Source organism: Bison bison, unplaced genomic scaffold (genome assembly GCF_000754665.1).
Source record: "Bison bison bison isolate TAMUID 2011002044 unplaced genomic scaffold, Bison_UMD1.0 scf7180017864061, whole genome shotgun sequence".
Lineage (NCBI taxonomy): Eukaryota > Metazoa > Chordata > Mammalia > Artiodactyla > Bovidae > Bison > Bison bison.
The window spans coordinates 5,923,660-5,935,574 of record NW_011494633.1 but is presented as its reverse complement, the minus strand read 5'-3'; positions in this window follow the sequence as shown (position 1 = coordinate 5,935,574).

The window sequence follows — 11,915 nt, the reverse complement described above, 5'->3', positions numbered from 1 at the left end:
GTGCGACCCCATAGATGACAGCCCACCAGGCTCCCCCATCCCTGGGATTCTCCAGGCAAGAACACTGGAGTGGGTTGCCATTTCCTTCTCCAATGCATGAAAGTGAAAAGTGAAAGGGAAGTCGCTCAGTCATGTCCGACTCTTAGCGACCCCATGGACTGCAGCCTACCAGGCTCCTCCATCCACGGGATTTTCCAGGCAAGAGTACTGGAGTGGGGTGCCATTGCCTTCCTGTGGCTGCTGTAACAAATTACCACTAACTTTGTAGCTTAAAACAACACAAATGTATTCTTTTATAGTCCTGGTGGTCAGAAGTCCAAAACAGGTCTCACTTATCTAAAATCAAGGTGTTGCCAGGCTACATTCCTTCTGGAGGCTCTAGGGGTGATCTGTTTCGTTGATTTTTCAGAGGCTGCCTGGCTTTCTTGGGTTGCGGACTCTTCCATCTTCAAAGTTAGCAATGGCCAGATGAGTCTTTCGTATGCTATGAGTCTTTCGTATGCTCTGACACTGTCTCTTTTACCTCCCTCTTTCCTTTATATGACCCTTGTGATTATATTGGGCCCACTTTGATAATCCAAGGTAATTTCCCCATCTCAAGATCCTTCATCACCTCTGTAAAATCTATTCTGCCACGTAAGGAAACATGTTCACTGATTCCAGGGATCAGGACATAGACATCTTTGGAGGACAACTATTCTGCCTATTAAAGCTGAAACTCCAATACTTTGGCCACCTGACGTGAAGAAGTGACTCGTTTGAAAAGACCCTGATGCTGGTAAAGATTAAAGGTGGGAGGAGAAGGGGACGACAGAGGATGAGATGGTTGGATGGCATCACCAACTCAATGGACATCAGTTTGAGTAAACTCTGGGAGTTGGTGATGGACAGGGGGGCCTGGTGAGCTGCAGTCCATGGGGTCACAAAGAGTCAGATACGCCTGAGCAACTGAACTGACTGATTCTGCCTACTGGAGCTTCCCAGGTCATGCTAGCAGTAAAGAACCCACCTGCCAATGCAGGAGATGTAAGAGACAAAGGTTTAGTCCCCGGGTTGGGAAAATCCTCTGGAGGAGGGCATGGAAACCCACTCCAGTATTCTTGTCTGGAGAATACCATGGACAGAGAAGCCTGGCAGGCTACAGTCCATGGGGTCGTAAAGAATTGGACACGACTGAGCGACTTGGCACACACACGTGCACTCTGCTCATCACATCTAGTAATTCCACTTGTCGGTTTGTTTATACCCAAGAGAACTGCAAACATATGTTCACACAAAAACTCATATACGAATGGTCATAGCAGAACTATTCATAATAACCAACAAGTGGAAACAACCCAATGTCCAAAACTGATAAATGGACAAACAAAATGTGTATATATCCTCATAACACATACTGTATTATATTATAAAGGAATATTATATTATTGAGCCACAAAAAACAATGGAGTACTGGGATATACTACAACATGATGGACTGTTAAAACATTATGTTGAATGAAAGAAGCCAGAAATATCCAGAAAAGGCAAATCTATAGAGACAGAAAGTATATTTGTGGTTGCTAAGCCCTGGTCCTGTGAACAGAGAATGACTGCAAATAGGCATAAGGATGATGGAAATGTTCTAAAATTAGATTGTGGGCATGGTTGCACAGCTCTCTACATTTACTGTAAGTTATTGAGTTGTCCATTTAGAATGAATGAATTGTATGACATGTAGATATCTCGATAAAGCTGTTTTTTAGAACAAGAAAGACATAAAGAGTACACAGTGCACATGTTGAGGCAAAGCTGTCAGTCCCCTTCTTAACAAAGACTCTTTTATTCTGAGATTATTTACTTCTCACTATTTTTTTTTTAATTTATGTATCCTTTCTTTCTGGAAGTGATGTGATAGAAAATGGCAGTAATTGTAGTTGGTTTTTTATTGTCCTTCCTTGGTAAGCAGTAAGTAAACATCCTGTGTCATTTCTGGAAAGTCTGCGGGAAATGTAATGATCTGTGAAATCCAAGAGTTTGGAAACGGTATACCAGCTAATCAGTATAGCTGCAAGAGGTCTTAGGGATCCCTGAGTCAGCCCTCTCATTTTCATGATGAAAAAGGGCTAGAGGCCTATGGCACTGGGACTATCATTTAAGATTGCCTAGCTAGAGTCCCTTGGACTGCAAGGAGATCCAACCAGTCCATCCTAAAGGAGATCAGTCCTGGGTGTTCATTGAAGGGACTGATGTTGAAGCTGAAACTCCAATACTTTGGCCACCTGATGCGAAGAGCTGACGCATTTGAAAAGACCCTGATGCTGGGAAAGATTGAGGGCAGGAGGAGAAGGGGACGACAGAGGATGAGATGGTTGGATGGCATCACCGACTCAACGTACGTGAGTTTGGGTAAACTCCAGGAGTTGGCAATGGACAGGGAGGCCTGGCGTGCTGCGGTTCATGGAGTTGCAGAGTCGGACATGACTGAGGGACTGAACTGAACTGAACTGAACGGAGCCAGTCTCTAGGTAGTTCATTTTGTTTCTACTCTCACTATCTCCTCCAAGGCCCCTTCTGATTCTAGGAAGTGAAGAATTTATCTATCTTCCCATCAGTGCAAACCAAGGTATGACGTTCTTGGCAGGTCAAAACATTAAGAGGTTTCAACCAGGACATAGTTCTAGGCAAAATGCCTGGCTCCACTGAGCTCAGTTAGTCTGGATCAGTGACGTGACCCAGATTAGCCCACACTGTCACATGACAGTCAAAGTCAGTGAAGTGCATCTGCCAAATGACTAAGAAGGGCTTATTGGCCAAAGGAGATGTTGACCATTTGTGCTGGTAAAGAAGGGTACTTCCCCAAGACTCAGCTGAATGAACCTGTGACTTGCAACCCCTAGGGCTGGACCTCAGCACCACAGTCTCAGTTTTACTCTTGCTGCTGAAAATATACTGCAAAGGCACTTGTGAAAATGTCCAGACCCTCAAAGATCAAGCAGTCAAGGAATGCAAAGATGAATCAGGCGTTGTCTTTCTTTATTTACGTCTAGTCTTAATTCCAGAAAGGATGGAAGGTAGCTTTTAAGGATGCATAAAATCAGAGAATGTAAATTAAAAGAGAAAGTGATACAGAAGAAACTGAAGTGTCCATCAACAGATGAATGAAGAAAGATGTGTGTGTGTGTGTGTGTGTATGCACACACCTTTGCAGCTGAAGATGGAGAAGCTCTATACAGTTTGCAAAAACAGGACCAGGAGCTGACTGTGGCTCAGATGATGTACTTATTACAAATTCAGACTTAAATAGGCCATTCAGGTATGCTGTATGGTGTGCGTAGTCACCCACTTGTGTCTGACTCTCTGCGACTGCATGGAGCGTACCCCAGGCTCCTCTGTCCATGGGGATTCTCCAGGTAAGAACACTGGAGTGGGTTGCTGAAGAACTATGGATGTATATTCATAACATTTTATAGGAGGCAGTGATCAAAATCATCCCCAAGAAAAAGAAACACAAAAAGGCAAAATGGTTGTCTGAGGAGGCCTTACAAATAGCTAAGAAAAGACGAGAAGTGAAAGGCAAAGGAGAAAAGGAAAGATATACTCATCTGAATGCAGAGTTTCAAAGAATAGCAAGGAGAGATAAGAAAGCCTTAAGTGAACAATGCAAAGAAATAGTGGAAAACAATAGAATGGAAAAGACTAGAGATCTCTTCAAGAAAATTAGAGATACCAAGGGAACATTTTATGCAAAGGTGGGCACAATAAAGGACAGAAACTGTATGGACCTAACAGAAGCAGAAGATATTAAGAAGAGGTGGCAAGAATACACAGAAGAACTGTACAAAAAAGATCTTAATGACCCAGATAACCACGATGGTGTGATCTCTCACCTAGAGCCAGACATCTTGGAACACGAAGTCAAGTGGGCCTTAGGAAGCATCACTACAAACAAAGCCAGTAGATGTGATGGAATTCCAGCTGAGCTACTTTCAAATCCTAAAAGATGATGCTGTTAAAATGCTGCACTCAATATACCAGCAAATTTTGAAAACTCAGCAGTGGCCACAGGACTGGAAAAGGTCAGTTTTCATTCCAGTCCCAAAGAAGGGCATTGCCAAAGAATGTTCAAACTACCACACAATTGCACTTATTTCACATGCTAGCAAAGTAATGCTCAAAATTCTCCGAGTGAGGTTTCAACGGTACGTGAACTGAGAACTTTCAGATGTTCAATCTGGATTTAGAAAAGGCAGAGGACCCAGAGATAAAATTGCCAACATCTGCTGAATCATAGAAAAAGCAAGAGAATTCCAGAAAAAGCATCTACTTCTGCTTCATTGACTACGCTAAAGCCTTTGACTGTGTGGATCACAACAAACTGTGGAGAATTCTTAAGGAGATAAGAATACCAGACCACTTTACCTCCCTCCTGAGAAACCTGTATGCAGGTCAAGAAGCAATAGTTAGAACCAGACATGAAACAATGGACTGGTTCAAAATTGGGAAAGCAGCACGTCAAGGCTGTATATTGTCACCCTGCTTATTTAACTTCTATGCAGAGTACATTGTGCAAAATGCTGGGCTGGATGAAGTACAAGCTGAAATCAAGATTGCTGGGAGAAATATCAATAACCTCAGATGTGCAAATGACACCACCCATTTGGCAGAAAGCGAAGAGGAATTAAAGAACCTCTTGATGAAAGTGAAAGAGGAGAGTGAAAAATTTGGCTTAAAGCTCAACATTCAGAAAACTAAGATCATGGCATCTGGTCCCATCCCTTCATGGCAAATAGATGGGGAAACAATGAAAACAGTGACAGACTTTATTTTCTTGGGCTCCAAAATCACTGCAGATGGTGCTGCAGCCATGAAATTAAGAGATGCTTGCTCCTTGGAAGAAAAGCTATGACCAACCTAGACAACAGACTAAAAAGCAGAGACATTACTTTGTCGACAAGGTCTGTCTAGTCAAAGCTATGGTTTTTCCGGTAGTCATGTATGGATGTGAGAGTTGGACTATAAAGAAAGCTGAGCACCAAAGATTTGATGCTTTTGAACTGTGGTGTTGGAGGAGACTCTTGAGAGTCCCTTGGACTGCAAGGAGATCCAACCAGTCATTCTTAAAGGAAATCAATCCTGAATATTCATTGGAAGGACTGATGTTGAAGCTGAAGCTCCAATACTCTGGCTACCTGATGCAAAAAGCTGACTCATTGGAAAGACCCTGACACTGGGAAAGATTGAAGGCAGGAGGATAAGGGGGCAACAGAGGGTGAGATAGTTAGATGACATCACCAACTCGATGGACATGAGTTTGAGAAACCACCGGGAGATGGTGAGTGACAGGAAGCCTGGTATGCTGCAGTCCCTGGGGTCACAAAGAGTTGGACACAACTAAGCAACCAAACAACAACACACACACACACACATATATATAACATATATAATAAATAACAAAAACATATATATGTATGGAATACTACTCAGCCTTAAAAAAAGAATGAAATTTTGTCATTTGCAATAACATAGATGGACTCAGAGGGTATTATGCTAAGTGAAATAAGTCAGGTAAAGACAAATTCGGTATGATATCACTTACATGTGGAATCTAAAAAATACAACAAACTAGTGAATACAACAAAAAAGAATGAGACTCACAGATACAGAGAACAAACTAGTGGTTGCCCGTGGAAAGAAGGAAAGTGAGAGGGGCAGTATAAGCAAAGAGGATTAAAAGGTACAAACTGTTTTGCATAAAATAAGCTATAAGGATCTACTGTACAGCACAGGGAATCGAGCCAATATTTTATAATAACTATAAATGGAGTATAACCTTCAAAAATTGTGACTCACTATACTGTACACCTATAACTTATATAATACTGTATGTTCTTGCCTGGAAACACCAGGGACAGAGGAGCCTGGTGGACTCCAGTTCATGGGGTCGCATAGAGTTGAACATGACTGAGTGACTAATACTCATTTTATCGTGTACACCTGTCACTTATATAATATTATCCAGCAACTATACTTCAATTTTAAAAAAGTTTAAAAAGAGGGAGAGGGACACTAAAGTTATGTAAGTATGGAAGTCATGTTCTGACCTGAAACCCAACATTTTGTTACAAATGACTATAAAAATACTCGATTAAAATTTTTATACCTCTTAGGTCTAGAACACAAATTTTTAAAAACTTTATTGTGATATATATCACATATTATAAAATTTACTCTTTTAAACTGTACAATTCAAACTTGTACAAAGTTTTTTGATTTTGGTTTGGTTTTGATTTTGGTTGTGCGGTACGGCTAGGAGGATCCTAGCTCCCCAACCAGGGATCGAATCCTTGCTCTCAGCAATGAAGGGGAAGAGTCCTAACCACTGTACTGCCAGAGAATTCCCAAAATTAGATATCTGGTTTTTTAAGATTTATTTATTTGACTGCACAGGGTCTTAGTTGTGGCATGCAGGATCTTTTGTCATTCAAACTCTTAGTTGCTGCATGTGGGATCTAGTTCCCTGACCAGGGATTGAACCTTGGCCCCTTACACTGGGAGCTTAACGTTTTATCCACTGGACCACCTGGGAAGTCCCTCTTTTTTTTTGGGGGGGGGGGCCATGCCTGGTGGCTCAGAGGGTAAAAGCATCTGTATGCAATGCAGGAGACCTGGGTTCAATCCCTGGGTCGGGAAGATCCCCTGGAGAAGGAAACGGCAACCCACTCCAGTACTCCTGTCTGGAAAATCCCATGGACGGAAAAGCCTGATAGGCTACAGTCCAAGGGGTCGCAAAGAGTCAGACATGACTGAGCAACTTCACTTTTACGGCTTGTGGGTCTTATTACTCAACCAGGGATTGACTCCATGACCCCTGCAATGGAAGGGTGGAATCCTAACCACTGGACCACTAGGGAATTCCCTCAGTGGTTTTTAATATACTCACAGTTGTGTACCTATCACCAATATCTAATTTAAGAACATTTTTGTCACGCCAAAGAGAAAACTCTGTACCTGTTAGCAGTCGTTCCCCATTCTATTCCAATCCCTGGCTGGGAGAAAATATTTGCAAAAGACATATCTGATAAAGAGGATAATAGTCTTTATCAGATATCTATATAACTCTTTATTAGTATATAGATATAACTCTTAAAGCTTAGCAATAGAAAATTAACAACCCAGTTTTAAAATGGGCAAAAGACCTGAACAGACAGTTCACCGAAGAGGATATAAAGATAACGTGTAAATATGTGAATAGAGGCTCAACATCATGTATCACTAAGGAATTTCAGATTAAAACAACAATGAGATATCACTACTCACTTATTGGGATGGCCAACATCCCAAACACTGAAGATACCAAAAGTTGGTGAGAATGTAGAATAAGGACTCTTGTTCATCACTGGGGAGAATGCAAAATGGTACAGGCATAGCTACTTTGCAAGACAATTTGGCAGTTTTTCACAGAAATAAACATACTTGTTCCATGTGGTGCTGCAATTGCATTCCTTCATATTTATCCAAGTGAGTGAAAACTTATGTCCACACAAAGTCTGCACATGGATGTCTACAGTAGTTTTACTTACAACTGTCAAAATTTGGAAATAACTAAAATGTCCTCCAGTAGATGAACAGATAAATAAACTGTGGTACATTCAGACAATGGAATATTATCCAGGGCTAAAATGAAATGAACTCTCAAGCCATGAAAAGATATGGGGAAAAAAGCATATTACTAAGTGAAAGAAACCAATATTTCTTTCACTACATAGTGAAAGAAGGCTACATAGTATAGGAATCCAACTAAATGACATTCTAGAAAAGTCAAAACCATGGAGACTATAAAAAAAGATCAGTGGTCGCCAAGGGTTGAGGGGAGGGAGAGATGAACAGGCAGGGCACAGAGAATTTTTAGGGCAGTGAAACCATTGTGTATGGTTTCAGTATGATACTGTAATGGTAGATTGATATCACCACACATATGTCAAAATCCATAGACCGCACAACACCAAGAGTAAACCCTAATGTAAATTATGGACTTTGGGTGATAATGATGTGTCATTGTAGGTTCATTGGTTGTCATAAAACACTACTCTGGTGCAGGATGTTGATTGTTGGGGTATATGGAATTTTCTGTACTTTTTTCTCAATTTTGCTGTGAACCTAAAACTACTCTAAAAAGTAAAGTTTACCAAAAATAACCAAAATAGGGGCTTCCCTGGTGGTTCAGTGGCAAAGAATCCACCTGCCAATGCAGGAGACATGGGTTCGATCCCTAATCAGGGAAGATCCCACATGCCATGGAGCAACTAAGCCCATGCCCCACAACTACTGAGCCTGTGCTCTAGGGCTGGTGCCCCACAACTACTGAGCCTGTGTGCCTGGAGCCTGTGCTCCACAAAAAAGGAAGCCACAGCGATGAGAAGGTCGTGTAATGCAACTGGAGAGTAACCTCACTTGCTGCAAGTAGAGAAAAATCCTGTGCAGCAAGGAAGACCCAGCACAGCCTAATACTAGTAAGTAGATAAATTAATATTATTTTTAAAAAGATACAACACATTTTAAAAAATAACCTAAATAAATAAGTAAACAGAATAGCACACCAAGAGACTATCATATATACCTGACTTAAGTATTATGCATAAGCTGTGACAGTTTCAAGTGTAGGGCTCCTGTTGCCCTGCCTAGGATCCCCTCACTCAGGCAATGAGCTCCCAGGTGTTGGCTGCTAAGAACTCACTCTGCATCTTTCTTAGGTTGGTTCCTACTCTGCCTTTGGTGAAGGGAAGCTGTCCCCCATCAGGAGATGCCCAGGAGTTTATACTCTTCTTCATGACCGACAATTGGCCAATGTGGGCATATAACAGCTCAGCCCACTTGCCTCTGGGTGGGACAACCTTTCTGGCACCAAGTGTGCTTCAGAGATCCCCATGGGATCAGGCTGAAGATCACCTCTTCGTGAACCCACATCTGTGTGGAGTTCCTTCCTTTGCCCCGTCCCTTTCCCCCACTCCCCCCAGGTTCCTCCTGAGAACACGTCTTGAACAACGCACTTGCACAAGGATCGCTTCTCAGGCTTTGCTCTGGGGAACCGATCTATGACAGTTCCTACGGACTGTCCCTGTCTTTGAAGTATATCCTGATTTGTTTTGCAAAATATTACATGGAAAGTCATCTTTAAAGGGTCAGGTGATTCACTGTCCACAGCATTGCTTTGATACAAAGGATCTTTACATATTTGTTTCCGCATTGGTGGTCTGAGACACATCGCATTGCTCTTGAATCTGACTCCACAAAACCAAGATTTTTCCTCCCATGCACATGTTTTTACATTAAAAGAGTGATTTTAGAGAAGAAAAAAAAAGTGGAAGTGAAAAAAAAAAAGGACTATGGTGGTGATATGGTGGTGATATGATGGTGACATACAATGTGGCCAGAAATGAGTCTGAAAAACTGTGGGTTTCCCTTGGGTGGGTCACAGATTTCACAATAAGCCTTGTGTTTACTAGCACACATACACGCACATGTTCATTTATATAATTCAGTATTTCCCCTTAAAGAACCTACTCTATTAAAGTCAGTCAGGGGACTTCCCTGGCGGTCCAGTGGCTAAGAATCCCCCTGCCAATGCATGCAATGCGAGTTCAATCCCTGCTGGTGAACTATGATCCCACTTGTCAGCATTTAAGCCTGCACACAGCAACTACTGAGCCCATGGGCACAACTAAGACCTAGGGCAGCCAAAAAAAAAAAAAAAAAAAAAAAAAAGAACAGTCAGAATTCCTACCTTGTTGCTGTGGTTTGGTCGCTCAGTCATGTCTGACTCTGCAACCCCATGGACTGCAGCACGCCAGGTTTCCCTGTCCTTCACTATCTCCCAGAGTTTTCTCAGATCCGTGTCCAGAGTCAGTGATGCTATCCAACCATCTCATCCTCTGTCGCTCCCTTCTCCTCCTGCCCTCAATCTTTCTCAGCATCAGAGTCTTCTCCAATGAATCGGCTCTTCGCATCAGGTGGCCAAAGTATTGGAGTTTCAGCTTCAGCATTAGTCCCTCCAATAAATATTCAGGGTTGATTTCCTTTAGGTTGACTGGCTTGATCTTGCAGCCCAGGGGACTCTCAAGAGTCTTCTCCAACACCACGGTTCAAAAGCATCAATTCTTCAGAGGTTAGCCTTCTTTGCGGTCCAACTCTCACGTCCCTACATTACTACTGGAAAAACCATAGCTTTGACTATACAAACCTCTGTTGGCAAAGTGACGTCTCTGCTTTTTAATATGCTGTCTAGGTTTATCATAGCTCTTCTTCCAAGAAGCAAACATATTTTAATTTCATGGCTGCAGTCACTGTCCACAGAGATTTTGGAACCCAAGAAAATAAAGTCTGTCATCATTTCCATTTCTCCCCCAACTATTTGTCATGAAGTGATGGGACTGGATGCCATGATCTTAGTTTTCTGAATGTTGAGTTTTAAGCCAGCTTTTTCACTCTCCTCTTTCACCTTCATCAAGAGGCATTCCTACCTTGGTCCTTCTGAAAAGCATACCCCACCAGGTAATGAAGACAACCTTGATACATCCTTGGAGGAGAAAAGCCCCAGATCAGCTTGATTCCTAACCCCTGCTCTCCAGGTTAAACTCCCTTATAGACTTTGGGCCATTTATTTAATTTTTCTGAGCCTTCACTTTTTCATTTGTAAAATGGAAATAGTTACAGCCTCTACTCCATAGATTTTATTAGTTAATTAATCCTTTAAAGGGCACTAAATGATAAACTCTGTTAACAGGTCCTGTTGTTGCTGTTAGTTGCTAAATCATATCTGACTCTTTTGCAACCCCATGGACATAGCCCACCAGGCTCCTCTGTCCATGGGATTTCTCAGGCAAGAACACTGGAGTGGGTTGCATTTCCTTCTCCAGGGTATCTTCTCCACCCAGGGATCGAACCCACATCTCTACTTCCTCCAACTGGATCTTTGTCAGGAGAAAGGGCAAGGGATGGCTTAAAGTTGCCAGTTAGAGGCTTCTCAGATTTGATCCTCTCTGGTTTAAGTCACTTTCCTTCAGATTGTGGGGGGGAAACTGATTAGTTTCTCAGGCTGTCTTCTTGGCAGAAATGGCTGGATATCCCCAAATACCCATTTTCTCTTACTTCCTGCAATAGAACTCTTGAATTTTAGCCAGGTTCGTGGCTACCCAACTAAAGACTGCATTTCCAAGCCTCCCTTGAAGCCAGGTATGACCATGTGCCTCAGCTCTGGCCAATGTACATGTACATTTTCCAGCCAGGTGCCTGGAATATGACATGGTGTGGAGCCACTTTGGACCAGATAAAGTCAACAACCCAGGAATGGAAATGCTCAAGACAGAAGGAAATTGGGTCCCTAACACCAGGCAATCTATCAGCCCTGGACTTTCAACACTTGTGTTTCACAAGACAAACCTATCTTGTTAGTGTCACTGTCACTTTGGTCTTTGTCATAGGAGCTGACTCTGCATTCTAATTAACAAACTTTTTATTCCCTCCTCTCTTTCTCAAACAGTGTCTGGAAAAGGGCAAACTTATGTAGCCTCGTGGCCATCAGCAGTGAGCTCCATTTGGTTCTCCACTTGGAGTCTCACAGGCTGAAATCAAGATGTCGGTTGGTGTGAATGCCTACCTGGAGGCTCTGGGGAAGAATCCACTTCCGAGCTTATTCAGTTGGTTGACGGAATTATATTCCTTGTGGTTGTAGGAATGCTGTCCTCATTCCTTTGCTGGCTGTCAGCTGGAGACCACTCTCAGCTCCTCAACCTGCCTGAATGCTGGTGGCCCTTCCACCTTCAAGCCAACAACTTTCTCTAGCACTGCTGCTGCTGCTGCTGCCAAGTCACTTCAGTCGTGTCCGACTCTGTGCGACCCCATAGACGGCAGCCCACCAGGCTCCCCCGTCCCTGGGA